The sequence below is a fragment of the Passer montanus genome, unplaced genomic scaffold (assembly GCF_014805655.1).
Source record: "Passer montanus isolate IOZ18808 unplaced genomic scaffold, ASM1480565v1 scaffold13, whole genome shotgun sequence".
Lineage (NCBI taxonomy): Eukaryota > Metazoa > Chordata > Aves > Passeriformes > Passeridae > Passer > Passer montanus.
This window is the reverse complement of record NW_024359832.1, coordinates 11,685,684-11,696,014: the sequence shown is the minus strand read 5'-3', so window position 1 is coordinate 11,696,014 and position 10,331 is coordinate 11,685,684. Positions and strand designations below refer to the sequence as shown.

General features: G+C 34.9%; 1 long non-coding RNA gene across 1 annotated transcript; it reads left to right on the top strand.

Moving 5' to 3' along the window:
- Window positions 1–287: 287 nt before the first annotated feature.
- LOC120497461 lies at window positions 288–2,571 on the top strand. Its single transcript, XR_005626510.1, has 3 exons — window positions 288–403; window positions 804–833; window positions 2,550–2,571. It is a non-coding gene; the product is annotated as an uncharacterized LOC120497461 (long non-coding RNA).
- Window positions 2,572–10,331: the final 7,760 nt, after the last annotated feature.

The following is a 10,331-nucleotide window of genomic DNA, read 5'->3' as shown; positions in this document are numbered from 1 at the left end:
GATATGTTCTTTTCAGTGCTTTTTTACCAATCTGTTCCTATTTGATAGATTTATACAGATTATCCAAACAGTATTTCTTTTTAACTGGTATGGACCTAGTTTAGGAAGAAACAGACCTTTAAGAAACAAGTGAAATTATGAAATTGCCAATGTTGGGAAAATTTAATTATTTCCTCCCCTCTTTATGTGGTTCCTGTCTCAGAATAATACATGTAATACATGTAATACAAGAATAATACATGTAAGCATTTATCTCACTAAATGATGCAGTGACATTGCATGGGAGACAAGCAGCCAGGAGGGATTGCACCATGGTCAAGCAATCACAGAGACACAGTGCCTGCAGAAGTGCCTGTCTGAGCAGAATGAATGAACTCATGGGAGGTTACAAGTGTCAAATGCTGTGAGTGGGATAACGGCATTACTCCATAGAATTCCCTGAATTATGGTCATACAGCCAAACATTTTTTTCCCTTTTTCAGCCTTAAACAAAAATTTCCATAATTTTCTTAGTGATGAATAACTATGCAAACATATTATTCAAGCTCTAATGATTGTTAAGAGGATAAATTTTAAAGTGCTTTAAGTGGGCAGTGACAGAGATAAGCCACAATGGAAAAGCATAGCAGTTTTTTGATGCTGTCCAATGGAAAAAGTATTGTTTTCAGAGAGATTGTCACTTCTGTTAAAATTCTAGTCCCATAGTCAAATACTTGTCCATCCTCTTAGTAGATTATGATCACAACTCTCCTCAAAAGCAGCTATAATTATGTCTTTTATAAAATCACCTCTTTCCTTTACAGATTCACAGGAGAAATTTGAATGCTGAAAAGGTAATCTTTAACATCATTACAGAGTTCCTATTTTAGTTGGTTGTGTACAGAACACATGCCTTTAATACTTCCTTCTCCACAGGAGCTGAGATTCTATAGTATTGGCTTTAATAGGCAATTATTCAGCTTTTAAACTTTTAAGATGCAAAATAAGTTTAGTAGAGGAAACTTGCTATTGCAAAGTTATTGGTGAAAAGGCATATTTCAGCATCCACTGAGCAGTACGTGCAGGTTACTGCAGAGAAGGGCAGAGCTGAGATACATGGGTTTGGGTTTCAGGTCTTGTTTCTGACATTTTAACATTTCAGTTACAAAGCTCCCTTAATGTCAGTTTTTAAAGGAACATACGAAGTTCCAAATTCTGTTGTGCATTCCAACAGACATGCTTGCCAGAACAAAACAGAACTGTATATTTGCTTTCAGTATATACCTCAATATGAAAGACAATTAAAGCTAACAAAAAATTTCTACTTTCCATTTTCATATATATTGTAAAGTACACATCTATCTGCATGTTTCCTTAGCTTTTCAGAATTGGGCTTGGTGCCAGATAGTTCTGCAGTAGACGTGAGAAAGTACAGATAGGTATTGTCCTCTGGAAAGGACGTGTGCTTGATGAAAGATCTAAATGTTTTCCTAATCCCGATATTGATCTTTTGTGTGGCTTTTGATAAATAATTTCTCTTTTCATTAGGGGCTCTTTTCTCTTGTGTAGTGTCTTTCCAGGGACAGAGAAAGATCTGTGCATAACAGCACTATAATCCATTATAATATTTTTGCACTGAATGCTTCCAGTATTGTGGCAGTAAACAATTGGTATGAACATACTTTTTAAAAATTATTTTATATTTTCTTTTTTATTTTTAATTTCAATTTTTTTTTAATTCTTTCTCTTTTGGCAGTGTTATTCCCAATGTATTGTGTTCTTGTTCCATTGTTTCATCTACAGACACCTTTCATTTGAAAACTCAGCATATTCAAAGGAAAAAAACTGAAAAAGTTTTAATTTAGTATCACCTTTTTAAAGAGAGAACAAACCAGTGCCAAGAGAAATTAAAGGCTATAAAGTATTCCAGGGTAATAAACAGGTATAGTTCCTTTTCTTAAGGAAGTTCCTTAAGAAAGTGTTCCCAGCTTGCTCTGTTATGCTGACATTCTCACTGAACTATTGTAGGAGAAAAAAGATATTGTTCATTTTAAATCTTCTCTTTGAATAGCAAAGGTATGGTTAAGGCACTAATCCAGCTGGATAACAATTGCAGGCTCTATAACCAATAGCACATGACACAAAGCATGATGAACGATACATATTTTGGATCTGTTCTAAGCATCAATTCAGGGGTGTATTCTGTAACTGCAGGAAAAATACCAAACCTGCAGCCTTCAGAAAACCCTTAGAAATCTTATATATATAGCATGAGGACTTGGCTAATCTTGAATAGGAGAAGGAGAGTGAAATAAAAAATTCAAATCCCTTTTGCAATACCTATTAACATCCCATGACATAGTGGAAGTTCAGCCATTTTGAAAGAAGACTGCAAAAGAACCTTTAAATATGTCACTTACAGTCATATGAATAAACATATTTTGATGGTCAAAAATTTTTGATAACATTCATATATTATTTTCTCCTCTTTTTATTTTATTCCAATTAATAAAATATTTTTATCTAACTGTCAACGACTAATGGAAGGCTTTTGTTGATTTTGTTTGTAGAGCCTGTGTCCATATAGAGTCCAAAATGGAAACCTTTGGGTATTCTACATGTGGAAATGTGATAGAATTTGCATTTTTTTCCACTGTACCATGGGGAATTCTGGACTAAGATGTTTAAAAGAAGGAAAACAGTGAGTATGGAAAGATGAGATCTAAAAATAAATTACTATGACTTTTTTTTTTCCCTTACTGTTGAAAATTGAGATTTAGAACCAAGATATTTTGTCAGAATGCAGCATTATAGTACAATTTTATCAAAAAGATACCCAGGATGCCAAATAGAAGGAAAAAAAAAAAGGAATTTTTGGGTTCAGCACAGGATAACCAATATGTGCTGCTTAAGACACTCATATGGTTATTGAGAAATGCATATTCTAACCTGTCTCAGGCTAAACAAGAACTGGACCCTTGCAAAAAATTAATTCAAGATGTCCAATAACCATTGCATCTATTCTTCATTGTTTCAGGTCACAAGTCGGGCTGCCTTTTTCTTTTCAGTCTCAAATTTATATCAGAGAGATATTTAGATTAGAGGCGTCTAAAGCATGAAATTTCTGCAGAAAGGAAACAAGCTAGATTGAGCACTCTAGGCAGTGACTGAGGAGTGAATAAAAATTGGGACACCAATGACACATTCTTGTCAGCTTACCTCTCTTGCCATATCTATTAAGCTTCCATAAATTTGGACCCAATGTAAGCCTTGGAGAAAAAATACACATTATATAAGCTCAGTGGAGAACTTGTTAATGTTTGGTTGTATGATCTGCCAAAGAATCTGTCTGCTTTGAGAGTGCTTCAGCCCCGATCATCTTTTCATTAACTGGATTGGACTGGTCCTATAGAGCTGGAGCAGGCTCCATGCTAGAATTTGGAGGCCCAACAAAAGTTCCCCTGTTATTTTCCTGCTACTGCCAAAGGCTGTGTTTTTAAAAAATGCAAAAGACAAACCAAAACAAAACTGAGGCTAAGATCATGCATACAGGCCAGAAACAGAGTATAAAATAATTGGTAATCAGTAGAGCACAGTCTGCTGGAGAACTTGGAAATCAACATAAAGTTACTCACTCTTTGGCAAGGAAACAAATAATTGCAACCAATGGCAAGGTCCACATCAGAGGTAACAGCTTCCGATTGCTACAACTTATTGCCTTGGCTCAGACTGAGAGGAGAGTGATGTGGATAGTAGCAACACCACTGGACAGATTTTACATATATTTAATAAGCTGCTATATGTATTCTGCTAAATAGTGGTTATTCACAACATCTGCTTTTCAAAGCTGGAAAATAAAAGGTTGCCTTTGTTCCCCTGCCCCAATCTATACCACAGATCATGATGTAGTCTTTTAATTACATAAACACAAGTTTTTCTACATGCTTCCATGGGAATGTGAGAAACCAGAAACATTTCTAAGAGCTCAGTATGGATGTGTGCCAAATGTCCACATTCTCAGAGCTCTCTAACTGTTGTCTCCTATGGGATATTCATCACTCAGCACACAAAAACTTTCATAAAACAACCATTACTAGTTCTATTCACCAGTTTAGTCAGAAGAGAAATTAAGAGAAAATCAAAGGAGCTTGATATAAAAATAAACTTGCTTACCTATAAATTCCACTTTTTTGTTGTCTGATTATAAAATTCTGGAGTATTTTGTCAGAAGGGCAAAAATGTGTTTGATTTCATCTACACAATATCATACATAGTTCAGTTGATTCTGTGCCAAGCTAAAATATAAGGGAACACAAAAAGAGCTTAAATTGAATGAGACACTGTATTTATCCATGTGACTTCTTTATTAAGGAAACAACTTCTGTGATGGTAAAAAGGTCAGTGCTGCCTCCTGATGCCTACTGTATTCTTTAATATTTTTTTTAATTTATGTGTTGGAATCAATAAATAGCTATATTAAACAGTTGTGTTGATTTATTTTTTTTTTCATTATATCATATTAGATTTGCTTCAGAGTCAGGTACATATTTTTTGGTGTTTCCAGAATAACATAATTCTGAGATATCACTGCACACCTGTAATACTGTTTGGAAGACTATATATATGTGTGTGCATGTATGCATAAAACTCAAGTTGTTTGAAAAATAAACCGTGTTTACTGAATTTCAAATAGGTATTTGAATTAATTTGTCAAATTAAAGTGTTGTTGTAGATCTCCTTTTCCAGGTGCAAGCAATAGTGCTCTCACTACTATTTTGCAGGATGAAAAGGAGTACAATGGGCAGTATTTCTTGAAAAAAGGAAAAATATTTATAGGATAATGGGGTAGCACAAATCTTTTGAAAAGTAATATCAACTACTGTCTCTCATAGTGTGCTGCCATTTAAGAGTAGATGGTTCTATATTGCTGATACAGGGAAGTGAATTTTATATCAATGCACTAATATAATAGGATTTCTTAATCCTGACTGGTGGAAGAAGCTTTCCAAGCATATTTGCTAAAGTCATAGTCAATGTCATTAGTCATAGTCAGCAACTTGAGAAACAGAATTTCTGGAAGAAAAAGAAAATGAAAGATACAGTTTTAGTGCTGTATAAACTAGTTGCACTATTTCAAGCTAATTCTGAAAACAAATACAGGACTTTATACATATTATAAATGTTGAAATAATTTTATTTTGTCAATATATCCCCAATATAAAATTGGTCTGTGCAGAATCCTTTCCTGTCTTATTCTATGATTGTGTTAAAATAACGAAAAACTATTAAAAAACCCCAAACACAAATTAAAAAAAAAAAAAAAAAAAAAAAAAAAACCCGCCACAACCCAAACCTTGGGAAAAAAAAAAAGGCAGTAAAAATTAAGTTAAGAAATTTTAGGTTATTAGTGCTTTGGGGAGAAAACCTGCATATAAATGAAAAAAAAAGTTTCTGTGATAATTCAGTTTTAAAAATAGGTTTATCTGATGGTGTTGATTTTTGCTTTTTTGTGGTCTCATGGATGTTGCTTAAAGCATTTCCCTTAGTACCACCATGTGTAATGTCTCCTTCAAGTATAGTCTCTGGTTCCTGGTACTTGTACCAGCCTTTCAAGCTTTCCATCATGTTGCAGCACCAATATTTATTCAGCCATGTATTCTCATCAGTGTCAGTTTTCTTTCAGATTTTTTTGGCTCTGGTTAGTGATCTCCACAGATATTTTGCCTCTAAGTATTCAAACATTTCAGCAATATTTTCACCCCCAACCATGTGATGTCAGCACACATCTTGATGGCACGTGGGGTCAGAAGAAATTAAAAACATTCCTGTTCTAGGAAATATGTCAATTGTGAATATTAGAATGGGAGAATAATATAGACATCATATATGTAATCTTTCAGCAATAAAAAGCAAGTGATACAACAAGTTTCTAAGGGTAAATATGATTTACCTGTTAAGAAAGGAGACATTTCAGAAACAGCAAAAGAAAAACATTTTCAAATGAGCTAAATTTGACTTCTTGTTTTAGTCACTTAAATTATGTTCCAGAGGATAAGTTGCTGGGATTTCAAAGTGTACCTACTGTAAAAAATGAGGCATACTGATTTTAAACCAGAACTAAGTATTTCCAGTGAAGATTCTATGTACATGATTTTGAAGATTTAGCTGTGTAGCAAAAGAGCCTACATATTCATGGCATAAACAGGGAAATTGTGCCACTTTTAAACATGTGAAAGACTTTGCCTTCTATTTTAAAAATGTTGACAAGTTTAGCTAAAATCATTCAGATGTCTCTTTATAACCAGTTGCAGTCAAACTGATAAGTTGCAACAGACATTTTCCTGGCAAAATAATTTTAAGCATATTTGCCAGTAGGTTGCTCTGCAAACATCTTCAAACTCTCAGTTTCTGGAAGTTTTAGACAGCTCTCCCTGAAACACCAGTGAAAGGGTGCTGTCTCAGAGTGCATTCAAAAAGGGACCTGAGTGCCTGCCTATACTTCTGGTATTTTTTGTGGTTTTTTTCCATATATCTATCTCTTCCCTTTTTTTTTATGCTGATAATTTTGCATTATGGCTCATTGTTTTTAAGCTTGTTCACCTAAAAGATGAGTGATCCGGAAGTATGGAACAGCAGGACTTGCCAAGATATAAATGAATAGAGCAGCGCTTTACATGAAAGGGCTTCTGCCAGGTTTTCTACTGAAGTGTGCAAATTTAAAGCTGTGGATCAACGCCCTGCTCTGCGCACCCAGTGTTGTGTCACAATGCAGTGACAGTGACAAACTCCTCAGTAGACAAGCCCCTTTAAAATACTGTATGGAGGCACTCAGCAATAAAGGACAATTGCCTTCAACATCCAAGAACTATCAAGGACTTCTGAAGACTGATGACCAATATGGAATATCACTTTACAAACTTACTATAGATCCTAATGCTGTTGCCATGCTGAATTGCTGAGACTATTTCTGGTTCAGGGATGTAACACTAGTTTGGACCTCCACTATAGTTTGTGCAGAGTTATTCCCAGCAAGATTAATTTGTGTGAGCTCTCCAAATGCAGCTAACTTGCTCACAACTAGCTTTAGGTCTCCAAGATATTGTGCCCATATATCTGCTGTTGGAAAGCTCATAGCAGCTGGCAATCCATTGGCAGTTTCCTCAGGAATATAAAAAAATTCAAGCTGCATGATTCAATTACCAGAAGCAGTGGGGGAATATTTTATTTCTTCAGTCTTGGGCTTTTTTATGTTTTTTAGCCAGTGGCTCACTGTTATGTCATTCACTTTATGAAGGACAACACTGTTATATGAATGGCTTACTTTTAAGTTTTCTTCCAGGAAAAAGTTCCATAGCTGTAAAATCTCTAGCCATCTGACTGATAGTCTGTTTTTCCAGTGCCCGTGCTGTACACAGAAGAGAACTGATGGTTGTAGAGTTGCTTTAAGATGAGTCATTACTTGTTTACTTATTCTTTAATAGTTTTGCCCAAATTTCAGTTTATATCGACTGCTCAGTTAGAGATTCCTGCCTAGTTTTCCTGATGTTCTTAATTTTAAATCACTTCCAGCATTACAGCTCTCCAGATTTTTACCTGTTACCATCTGTTGATTTTTTACCAAAATATTATTCATCTGTTTTCTAAATGGAATCTCATTGCAATATTCTGCTGGTGTTTCTAATCTTCCCAAGAAGCCTTGAATTATTTCTCTATTTTCAGCACTGTGCTCAGCTCCTCCTAGTTTAATAGATCTGCAGATTTCATTAATGTACCATTTACTCCCTCTTCTAGCTCATTATTGAAGCTATTAAATGTGATCAGAAGTAATACTAATCTTTGTGTACTGCACTAAATGCCTCCCTTCAAAGTTATTGTTTATCATTACCCTTCATTGTTTGTCATCACCCTTCATTTCAGTCAACATGATAGTTCATTTCCAATTTGATTTAAGTTTGGGAACAGAATTTTGACACATTGGTGATGGGAGAAGAAAGGCTAATCAACAATCCAGGAGAGGCTTCTAATTAAGGCTGAATTTAGAGAATCAAAGTTATGAGTTCTCTGCTGCAGCCACAGTGTAAGACAGTATGGTGTCTCCATAACTTAATTGAAAACACCTTAAGCCCTGTGAGAAAATATCTTAAGGAATACAGTATATGGCTAAAAGTCAGACATGTGACAGTATATCTTCTGCTCTCTATTCATTAATTTTGTATTACTATTTAAAAAATCAAGATTGTCTGGCAGACTTTGAAGTGTTTTAGTAAATTTGTTTCTCAATAGAGCAGTTTCTCTGCCCTATTATGTTGCCAGAGAGAAGCTAAATTTATGAGTAGCAATTACAAAGAGAACACACAGAAGATATGAACTTCTATCTTTGTCTGTTTCAGAGACATAGAGTCTTGCTTCCAAAGAAGGTATATCTTTCTTCTGGTCCATGCATAGTGTAAAATTTCAGGAACAAGATTTTTATTTTCACCACCCCTTCAAATTTAATTTCCAAACTCCATAGTAAATACTATTAATAATAGGAATAGGATATTTATAATAGGAAATATCAATTCAGTCAGGAAAATCTCCTTTTGACAAGATGCAATTGTTCTGATAATAAGCTCCACATGACTTGAAGTCCAACAACAAAATCTATTCTTCTTTCACCCTAATAAAATATCTTGCATTTTGTTAAGTTAGTTGCTAACCTGTATTATTAGGGCTGTTTACTCCTGCTTTTTATTGACTTGACAAAGAAGTCTTTGTCCAAATACATTTGGATGTTACTTGTTTTTTCTTATGCATACTTGGTTTGAGCTCATTCAGTTGTATATGCACCAGTGCAAATGCAAAGACCTTAAATATAGTCCAGAAAAATATTGCCTCTAGATAGAGCTTAATAGTTCTCTTTAAGTTTTATATCTATATGGATTGGAAAAAAGCATGGGACAGTGAAATACTGAAATTCATCTTGGGGCCAGATTATTTGTTAGATGTAGGGAAAATTATCAGAGTAATAAGGTGAGTACATCCTAGAAGCCATGCAGAGGGTCTAATGAACATTTAATTTCAAGTCACACCACTGCAGTAAGGAGTGGCTTATGAATACAGAAATACACCCAGAAGTGGTAGCACAAATGTAGAATCTGGGTTGCCCAAAATGTTTCATCTTGGTTGCTATCAGTGCAGCTTCTCTGAATTTTGAAGCCCTGCATCTATCAGAATCTGCCAACTTACCTGACATAACCTGGTATCTCATTACTGTGAATCTGTCTTAACCTCTGAGGCAAATTTTGTTCACTCTCCCCCAGACTGCTTATGGAATATTTTCCTCCTACTCAATCTCTCTCAAAACCCATCTCTGTTGATTCCTGATAGGGAATCAGCAGTGACACTTTTTAGCTTTTTTAATGCTTAAGCATTTTCAGAAAACTTTTTATTGGATTTTTATTGTTACTATATCCCATCTGCCCCTCTCCCCCTATTATTGACTTACATTTTTATTATATCTCCTGTGAAATTGAGTTGTATTATTCTCAGGGAAAAAATTAATATTACTTACATTTTCAAAGGTGCCTACCAGTAACATTTAATGATGTGAAAAATAAGCATTATTACTCTGGTCGATTAATACATGTTGATGATGATTTAAGGTGGCCCTGGTGAGTTTTACTGGTAACTGTCCTTATCTTGCAGATGAAAGCCTGAGTGTGCAGCATCAACAACAGAACACTGACTAGTTAATTTTATCAGGTTTTGATCATCTGTATAGTACACATGAAGGATATGCATGTTTGCCTAGACTATGTGTCAGCATGCTTTTTGGGAACAAATTAGTATGTGGTGCCTCATTTCCCCCTTTGTTCCTTTGTATTCAAGGGGCTTTTACCTTTCCTGTGAAAGACACTTGAGGAAATATACGCCTGCTGTGAAAGCCCAAATTATTTTACATTGCATCTGTACTGTCTGGTTCTGCAATATTCGTTTTGGAATTAAATCAGCTTCCCTGTGTCTCTACAAAGGAATTTATTTTTTTCAAAGAAGTTGATTCTTTTATTGTGTGCATTCTTGGCAAAAGTATGTGCATTGACTGTATTAGTTGATTTCCTATGTATAGTAAGGTTTCTTATTTTCATTACCAAAGAAAATGTCAGTTACCTGTGTAATGATTTGCAGAACTAGGTCCTCACCCAGAAAGATCTCACAGTCAAGAGAGGTAGGTGGAGTAAAGAAGTGGTGATTTATTATAGCAGTCCAGTATGTGCCAATACTGACCTGAGCAAAAGCAATATGGATGTAGTGTTAGAATAAATGGGGGGGAAGCACCAGTAAGTTAAAAAAATAATTGCAGTAGTGCCATC